Source organism: Solanum verrucosum, unplaced genomic scaffold (genome assembly GCF_900185275.1).
Source record: "Solanum verrucosum unplaced genomic scaffold, falcon-dt-bn FXZP01000174.1, whole genome shotgun sequence".
NCBI classification, from domain to species: Eukaryota; Viridiplantae; Streptophyta; class Magnoliopsida; order Solanales; family Solanaceae; genus Solanum; species Solanum verrucosum.
Window position 1 is genome coordinate 1,621,953 of NW_026020241.1, and position 10,383 is coordinate 1,632,335.

Below are 10,383 nucleotides of genomic sequence, written 5' to 3' on the forward strand. Positions count from 1 at the left end.
TCCAAAATAACTAGGATAACTATCGAGAAGGTTAAAACAAAAAAATTAGAAAATTTCCAAAAATGACTTGTCGGGTCATTACATTTCTAGGCAATGAAGTTTATCAAGAGTTACTTGCGGAGTCAAAGGATTGATTATTTTTTAGTGGTTGTTTGGGGCCTTTAGTAGAAAAGGATGTATTTGATAGTAATTCTAATAATGCTATTATTAAGACATTTCAAGATATGAAACCTCGCAGAGTACCATTGTAATGATGTAGGTAGTTACATTTTCAATTGTAAAATTATATTTTGATAGGCTTCACTATGTTTTCTTATACATTCTACGATTTGATGACTTTTGTTAGTCTATTTGAATCAAAATTAATATTATTATTTTTTTGGTCATTTCCAATTTCATTAATGAAACATCCAAGACTCTCCTCATGTTTGCATTCTCCATTTATGTTTAATCTAGTTAAGTTTTTAGATATATGCGCTCTAAATTAAGTATTTTTTATCCGGTATGTTTATATCTGATTCGATCCATTTATTTATGGATATTATTTGCATGATTAGTTTTTTTGAACCCCTTGATGAAAATTTTATCTCTGCGCCACTGTTTATAAGATTTAAAAATTTAAGGAAAAAAAAATAGACTTTGTGAGATAATTGAAAAATACAATATACTTCTTTTACTGTCGAATTTTCAAATTTAGAAAAAAATAATTCGAGAGTCATAGATATATAATACGTGCAATAAGAAATTAACTCCCTTTTGCTAAGATAAAGGGAAGAAAATAATTGTTTCATCTCAGCTAGATGGATATATTTTGTCAAGTTCGGAAAAGAAATATAAAGAAAAAATTTCCCTGATACTTTTGATGCAACCACAAAAGAAATGAAGGCAACTAAAGAATTAATATTCAATAACTATGAAAATTTGACAAAAAAAAATTCAAGAAATGAAAACTAGGAGTAATATCAAGAAATCAAAGGATTAGTTTTTAGTACATGTTTGTATCTAACAATATTTTCAAGGTATCAAATATCATTTCTCATCATCTCCGTAAAATAAGGATAATGATAAACTTTTGTACAAGAAATCAATTTTTAAAAAAAAACAAATTGAAATTGTTCTTTTAGCTAAATCATAATTGAATTATTTACATAATATATCAATATTATTATATTCCAAAGAAAAATTCAACTTCAAGAAAAAGTTAGAGAAACAGAGAGTAATAGTTACTTTTTCTATCTTATTGCACCGGAAGTTTTAGCAAGGGGTTTAAACAAACTTCACGAAGATTCAACGTTCAAGGGGTTTGGCATGCCTAAATGGAGTCCACCAATAAATCATCTATCTTATGCGAAGATACCATATTATTTGCTCAGGCCAGAAGGATTCAATTAGGAAAATGATGGGGACACTAAAGGAGTATGAGAAGATTTCGGGTCAGTTGATCAATCTTAATAAGAGTTTCTTTTATCTACATGACAATACACCACATATTGTGGCGATGCGATTAAGGAGAATTACGGGGATCAAGCAAGGAAATTTTCCTTTCACGTATCTAGGATGCCCGATGTTTTATGGAAGAAAGAGAAATAGGTATTGATGAGTCCACAAATTGGACTCATTTAGGGCTATATTTTAATAGAATTTGTGTCCTCAAATGTTTATTTTATCTCAATATCTGATGAAAACCCTTAAGTTTCAGGTATTTGAAGATTGAAGGAGAGCATGGATAGTACTTCGCAAAAAGGAATGAAAAGGATGAAAAGAACGAACAAAATGAAGGCCTGAGGATCGTCGAGTCCATTTGGTGAGTCGCCAAAGGGTCCCACTTCGCCTTTTGTTCCAGTGTGCTGAGCCCTGAAGGAAAGGATCAAGCCGGTAGAAAAGGGAGTAGTCGGCGCATTGCCGAGAGGTTCTGCGAAGCAGTACTATATCGCCCAATAATCCAGAGCATGACGATGTCAAAGGATGGCGCAAGACAGCGATGAACTACACCAAAAGGCAAATCACCGAGTTGATCGGTGATTCCTACTAATGTCGCCGAATGATCCGTCGTAGCACAAATTTTTGTAAACTATAAATACTCGTTGACAATTATAGAGAATAGAGGAGAAGACAGTATCAGATTTTTGATATAATTTTAGTACTTTTATTTTTGCTCTAAGTTTGGAGAGGGTTTTGAAAACTTGAAGAAGAGGATTTCATCTCCAAGGATTTGGACTTGGGTCTCTTGGATTATTCATTCTTGGCTTGTAACAAGATTTAATTCTTCATACCCATTTGAATGAAAGCTCATTTACGTATAAATTTATATCTCTTGATGTGTGGCTTAAAAACCCCATTCTTGGTGTTTGATTTAGCAAATATGTGTTGAGATTATTGTTGAGTTTTGCTTGCTGAAAGGTTAGATGTATTTTAATGGTGATTTGACCTAGTGGTTGTGGTTTAATTCTATGGGTTTGTAGTTGCAAATACAAAACCACCCATGTGTTTTTGGCTTGCTCGAGAGAGAGGTCGTGAAACCAAGACCGCTAGACTGATGGCCTAAGGAGTGGGTCGACATGAGGTTCAGCCCGAGAGGGTGAGCCCTAGTCCCATATCCTAACACTCAGCGAGAGAGAGTGAGTTGTGTAAGGCTTAGGCTGGCCTTCATGCGGCAAATGGGTGTCCGAGAGGAACCTATTTAAAACTGGGTAAGTTTCCCGAGAGTGAACTTATTTCCATCTAAAGCTTAGCCTAGTCACTATTATCTTGCAAATTTCCTATCGAAAGCATGTACCCAACGATTTATACCAATATATATTGCGATCACATCCCAAGAATCCTCTATCATTCATAGATTTCTCTGTTATTTTTATTGTTTTAGCTACACTTGTGACAAAACCCCTAGTTGATATTTGACACTTTTCTGTCACCCCCCTTTAATTTACAATGTTTTAAGTCGTTAATGTCTTTAGCTACGACTACTTAGAACTAATTTTATTTTTCTATTAATTCTCGAAACCACTCCCTTGGGACTTGACCCCAACCCTTGGTTGGGTTATTATACTATGGCACAATCGTAGACACTTGCATTGGAAGTTGTGTCGTTGATTACGTAAACATCAAAATGGCTCCACTGCTGGGGAGTGGTGTTATTTGGGAATTCTTAGTTTAGTAAAAAAATTTATTCTTCTTAGTTTTAGCTTTACTAATCTAAATTGTAGTTTTTCTTTGCTTGTTTGGAATATCAAAGCAGACAGATAAGAATTGATGATCATTATGGGTACCACACAGATCGCCCCCTCCTGAAACTACGAAACCTCAGGGACAACCTCCTGACATTCAAACAAACAAGGAATGAGACAATTCAGGAAATGTGGCTGAAGTTCCAAGCAGTGCTACAACCGTGCCCATCTCATGGGATGACCGATAAGGTGCTACTGGAGTGCTTCTATAGGGGTCATAGACCCGAAAATAGAAGTATAACTGATCAACTTTACGCAGGGGGTATGCTACACCAACCCTACGAAGTCATCGCAAAAATCCTTGATGGTATGGTTGAAACCAACAAGGAAGCCAAAAGGAAGCAAGAGTGGGATGCACTAGTTACTCAAATGGATGTTCTATCCAAACGAGTCATGGAGTTGGAAGTACAAGCCATGGAAAAGGAAAAGCACGTCCTCCTTTGCGAATGTAAACACGGGAAGAAACATGGGGGTGTGCAGAATGATGAAGCCCTTTCACTTATTCAACAACAACTTGAAAAACAAGACAAGAAGTTGAATCAGATGAAGGACAACATTGAAATGCTGAATGAAACGTCTACCTCAAACTCCATGACTATCCAGCTGCAGGATGCTCAAATCACCCATTTGATGACAGGTCGCTATCCACCGTTCACCGAGGACTCGCCTAACTACACCATGGCTGACATCGAGGATGAAGAATAGTTGTGGACTTGCGTCGTGCTGCGACGTTAACTAAGTCACTGTTTGGGAGGCAACCCAAAAACCCTTATTATTTTTATATTTGCGTATTGGTAAAATAATGGTGTGTTGTTGGTATAGGTTGAAGTGTGAGAAGTGCTTGAAAAGTGTAGGGTGACAAGCAACAAATTCAATTTGCGAGTCGCCAAAGAGGTCGGCGAACCCGACCTTATCCGCCGTTTGACTCCAAACATCTCCAAAATTGGAGCCTGTAAAACTCGGTGAGCTTGTGAAATTATTGGCACATCACCAACGCTGTTAGCGATCTCGATGGAGACCGCTGTTTGAACTCCTAAGCTTACTGGAAAGTTCTGTAAAACTCGACGAAACAAGTGATTGCTCGGCGACACGCCGATCATATCTGATATCGCCGGGTGCGTAGGAATTGGACAGTGTTTGAGTAAAGTTGAAGCAGGGTGGCTGTGAAGAATTCAAGAAAGTGGGTTGAAAATAGGCGTGTTGGGTTGCTTAGCGATGTTGTGTAGGGCTCGCTGAAGCACTCAACGACTCACTTAATGTCCCCACCTCGCCTTATTTTTAATGCTAAAATTATGAAAGGTCTACCACCCGAAGCACCAGATATAACTACACCCAAAGTCGCAGGAAGAACCATGCTGCCCTGACAGATGGAGCAACCGCATAGCCAGGATCACTTCTTCACCTCGTTCTCTATTTACCTTTAATTTACAGTCTGGATATTTTGTTTATTGCATTTTAGAATAAATTGCTTTTATTTGTGGTAGGGTGAGACCCACTTTTGTGTGTTGTTTGATCTTTGTATGTTGTGTATATTTGGGCTGTTTTGTTTTAAATTGTGTCAATACTGCTTTTCTGTGGATGATTGAGCTTATGGCTCCCTTTGTTTTAAATTGCAAAATGATCTTTGACCTGTTCGAAAATTTTTGCCACCTCTCGTGTGTTGAATGTGACTGTTCTTTTGCAAAATTTAAGTCTCGATTCCGATCAATACCGATGACTTGGATAGTGCATATAATCGAATGAACATGAATGTACGGCTACGATGAGGCCAAATGAAGTTGCATAGATAATATGTGAACTCTTTACATCTCGTTGTGATTAGCCATGTATCAAATTGATTTTCTTCTGATGACCGTTGTACACTAGCGAAAATGTGGAGTCTTCTTTGACTTTAGTGTCGATGCCTTGTGTGATTATCTTACTTTGAACCATGCCTGAATAAACCCTGAATTTGCCCCGTTAGTCTGATTGATTTAGAAAGGTGTGCTCTTGAAATGATCTTAGGCAACTTTAAAGAGTGTGAGCCAAATTTGACATATACCTCTTTTGTGGCCTACCCGTGAGCGTGTGAAACTCGTTTGAACACCCTTTGAACCTTAGCTTTCTTGGAAGAACCTTGATGAACCCTAGACCTTACTTGACCCACTACCTATAATCCTCTTGATTTGTGGTTTAGTGAATAGCCAACTTAGGACAAAAGCCTAAGCCTAAGTTGGGGGTGTGGTGAAAAGGAAAAAGAGTAGTCAAGAAGTACAAGAAAAGTATCCCTTCACCCATGGTATTGCAAGAAAAAGTGGAAACCCCCACCTCCCCCTCCTAAAAAATTTGTGGAATAAAAAGTGCATAAGGAATTGGGTTTCCAAGCAATACATAGAGAGTGAATAAAAGGATGACTTAGAAGCACTAGAAGAAAAAGGGATAAGGGAAAGGAAAAGGACGTTTTGAGAACACACATTTCACGAGGATGAAGAAATCATTGAGCCTAAATGACCATACCTTTGCACTCAGCCCCATTACGAGCCTTGAAAAGACCTTTTTGATCTTGAGTAAGCCAAATCGAAAGTAGATTGGAAAATAAGGGCAAACCTATGGGTGAAAACATGCATTGTGTTCCTCTTTCTAAGTGTGAGCGTTGCATCTGAATCCTGATCTTGAATTAATAACCTCTATGTGTGAATATGGAATCATTGTTTATGTGAGGGCATTTAGATATTTTTGTTGAGCTTGAACTTGCACAAGTAGGATGTATTGCGAGCATGAGAATCTTTGGTAATGGTGTGTCACAACTTGAATCTTTGAGTACACAATTGATCTTTGCATGAGTAAATTGAGTCCTATTGTGTATGTTCATGATTTGGTCTTGTGTAGCACTATTTGAGACATCCTATTTGAACTGCTAAACTTGAGTTTTACTTGAGGACAAGCAACAGTTTAAGTTGGGGGTGTTGATAAGTCCACAAATTGGACTCATTTAGGGCTATATTTTAATAGAATTTGTGTCCTCAAATGCTTATTTTATCTCAATATCTAATGAAAACCCTTAAGTTTCAGGTATTTGAAGATTGAAGGAGAGTATGGACAGTACTTTGCAAAAAGGAATGAAAAGGCTGAAAAGAACGACGAAAATGGAGGCCTGAGGATCGCCGAGTCCACTTGGCGAGTAGCCGAAGGGTCTTACTTCGCCTTTTGTTCCAGTGTGCTGAGCCCTGAAGGAAAGGATAAAGTGGGCAGAAAAGGGAGCAGTCAGCGCATCACCGAGAAGTTTGGCAAAGCAGTACTTTATTGCCCAATGACCTAGATCACGATGATGTCGAAGGATGGTGCAAGACAGCGATGAACTACACCAAAGGGTAAATCGCCGAGTTGATCTGTGATTCCTACTAATGTCTCCGAATGATCTGTCGCATCACAGATTTTTGAAAACTATAAATACTCATTAAGAGTTATAGAGAATAGAGGAGAAGACAATATCAGATTCTTAATATAATTTTAGTACTTTTATTTTTGCTCTGAGTTTGTAGAGGGTTTTGAAAACTTGAAGAGGAAGAGGATTTCATCTCCAAGGATTTGGACTTGGGTCTCTTGGATTCTTCATTCTTGGACTGTAACAAGATTTAAATCTTCATACCCATTTGAATGAAATCTCATTTAGGTATAAATTTCTATCTCTTGATGTGTGGCTAAAAACCCCCACTCTGGGGTGTGATTTAGCAAATATGTGTTGAGATTATTGTTGGGTTTTGCTTGATGTTAGGTTAGATGTATTTTAATGGTGATTTCACCTAGTGGTTGTGGTTTCATTTAATGGGTTTGTAGTTGCAAATACAAAACCACCCATGTGTTTTCGGCTTGCTCGAGAGAGAGGTCGTGAAACCAAGACCACTAGACTGATGGCCTAAAGAGTGGGTCGACATGAGGTTCAGCCCGAGAGGGTGAGCCCTAGTCCCATATCCTAACACTCAGCTCGAGAGAGTGAGTGGGGTAAGGCGTAGGCCGGCCTTCATGCGGAAAATGTTTGTCTGAGAGGAACCTATTTAAAAGGGGTAAGTTGCCCGAGAGGGAACTTATTTCCATCTAAAGCTTAGCTTAGTCACTATTATCTTGCAAATTTCCTATCAAAAGCATGTACCCAAAGATTTATAACAATATATATTGCAATCACATCCCAAGAATCCTCTCTCATTCATAGATTTCTCTGTTATTTTTACTGTTTTAGCTACACTTATGACAAAACCCACATTTGATATTTGACACTTTTCTGTCACCCCCCTTTAATTTACAATGGTTTTAGTCTTTAATGTCTTTAGCTACGACTAGTTAGAACTAATTTTATTTTTCTATAATTCTCAAAACCACTCCCTTGGGACTCGACCCCAACCCTTGGTTGGGTTAATATACTATTGCACAATCGTAGACACTTGCATTGGAAGTTGTGTCGTTGATTACACAAACATCAGGTATTATGAAGACTTGCTCATGAAGATAAAATTGAGACTATTGTCCTAGTATAATAAATGGTTGTCATATGGGGGAAAATTTATTCTAATTACTAGTGTATTACAATCAATGCCATTGTTCCTTCTCTCAGCAATGAATCGTACGAAGAGAGTGATTAACCAATTATGGCAGCTATTTGTTGGGTTTTTCTGGAGTAAATCAGGAGGAGACAAAGGGAAACATTGGATAGCTTGGGAGGAGTTATGCTACCCCAAATTGGAAGGAGGAATAGAGATGAGATCATTAAATGATGTATCAAAGGCACTATATAGTGAGTTATGGTGAAATTTCAGAACCTCAACTTCACTATGGAGTACATACATGTGGAACAAATATTGCAAGAAACAATATCCGGTGTTGGCTTTGAGTAAAGGGGATTCCCATCTCTGGAAAAAAATGGTGGAGGGTAGAGAAGAGGTAGAACACAATATTTGGTGGCAAATCAAATCCGGTGAGTGATGAGTCCATGATTTGGATTATTTTAGGACTTTATTTTTGATAGATTTAGTGTCCTCAAACGCATATTTTGTCTCAATAATTGATGAAAACCCTTGAGTTTCAAGTATTTCGAGTTAGAGACAAAGCATGGACACTATTGGGCAAAAAGGAACAAAGAAAGCTAAAGGAATGAAGAAATGAAGACTTGATGATCGATGATGTTATTCGGCGAATCGCCAATATCATTCGATGAATCGCCAAGATATCGCTTAAAGTTACAGAATGTTGGAGCTAAAATGGAGGAGAATTCGACGAGCAACAACTATATTCGGCGTATCGCCGATCTAGTCGGCGAAGGACAACTAGGTCGCCAAAAAGTACGAAAGAAGATTTAATACAAGTGTTGATGGACAAGATAGAAGGATAAAGGGAAAATCACGGAGTCATTCGGCGATCCCGACCTAGATCGCCTAAAGTCATAGTAGTCAGACCAAGACAAATCAAAAAATGAAGGCGAGATGAAGAGCAATCAACGATTCACCGATCCTTCAGCGATACCTGACTTACTTCACCGAATAGTCCTTAGTAGTGACACTTCAGACTTGTTTAAATTAGTTTTGGCTAGAGAGAGAAATTCATTCAGAAAGTGAGAAACAAATTACTTAGAGAGAAAACAATACCAAAGGGTTTAGTGAGTGATTTTCAGCAAGATTTTGATGGAGATTTTTTAAGAGAGGAGATTATCAATTGATTTTCATCTATAATTCTCATTTTGTACCCAACTATGGGAGTGATAATTGATTTTCATCTTCTTATTTTTGAAATGAGTGGCCAAAACCCTTTTTCTTGAGGTTTTGATCATGAAGCCTATTGTTGAATTTACTTAGTGGGTGTTTGTTAGTTGCAAAGAATGGTGTTAATTTGAAGTGGGTCTAAGTTGTTGATGTGTTTCGAGGTTGAATTACTTTACTTCATGTATCAACTTCAATGTTGTGCACTAGTTCGAGAGAGGTGTGGAACCAAGGTGGCAATCTTAGCCTCCTTAGTAGTGGGTTTCCTTGATTTCAGCTCGATAGAGTGAAACAAGTGACCCTTCCTTTGTATCCAGCTCGAGAGAGTGGATTTGATGAGGGTAAAGAGTTGGGCCTCTTTCGATTGGTGTTGAAGTTCGAGAGAATTCAACATAGAAAAGGTAATTGTTCGAGACAAAGTTACTTTTTATATGGTTCGACCTACCCACAACAAATTATTCCATTATGAGCAGTAACGTTTACCCATTTTGTTGAGATTCAATAATTGGCTGATCAATTCCCCAAGTTTTACTCTAATATTCAATTTCTTGTGTTGAAGTGTAAATTTGGATTGGTAGTTAAAACCCGAAATTTGAGATTTGATCATTAATTGTGCAAGAATTGTTTGATTGAAGAATTTATCTTTGTATTTTTATTATTGAATTTGAAAGAAGTCCTACTTTCTGTGGGAATGATCCCAACCCTCGGTTGGGTTATATTACTACACGCGATCGTTGACACTTGAATTTGAAGTTGTGTCTTTGATTACGTCAAACATCAAAATGGCACCACTGCCGGGGAGTAGCATTACTTAAAATTCTTTGATTGAAGATTTGACACTCTCAAATTCATTGGTTGTAGTTGAAGTAGTTTCGGCTGTTTTGTGTAGGTATTGGTTGGACAACGTAGAAGTGAACATAAGTGAGGAAGAGATGAATGACAGCCAAGCAGGTCATCGAGAGGGTATAGACGACATCAATAGTGTCTACAACCCAGCTCAATCGGGTGGGATGGGTGCAATTTGCATCCCACTGACTGATGAGAATGCGATGTTTGAAGTCACTAACACAACTTTTCATCTTTTCCAAATGAGAGGACAATATTGAGGGCTAGATCACGAAGACTCGCATGAGCATGTGAGAAACTTTACTGAGGTTTGCAGCCCATTTTCATTCAAAAATGTGTCTCAATAGTCAATTCGATTGCGGTTATTTCCACTGTCCTTAATAGGAGAAGCTAGCTGAGTTACCAAACAATTCCATCACATCATGAGAGGAGCTGGTTATAGCATTTAACACAAGATTCTTTCCTCCATCAAGGATGATGAAACTTAGAGACGAAATTAAAAGTTTCAAGCGACGGGAGGGGGAACCTATCTATGAAACGTGGGTGAGATTCAAGAAGTTCCTACTTAAATCCCCAAATCATGGGCT

The 10,383-nt window shown here is 37.9% G+C and overlaps 1 non-coding gene across 1 annotated transcript; it reads right to left on the minus strand.

The window, feature by feature from the left end:
* Positions 1–10,276: 10,276 nt before the first annotated feature.
* Positions 10,277–10,383, minus strand: LOC125832877 (small nucleolar RNA R71). The gene has a single exon (XR_007443272.1). It is a non-coding gene; the product is annotated as a small nucleolar RNA R71 (small nucleolar RNA).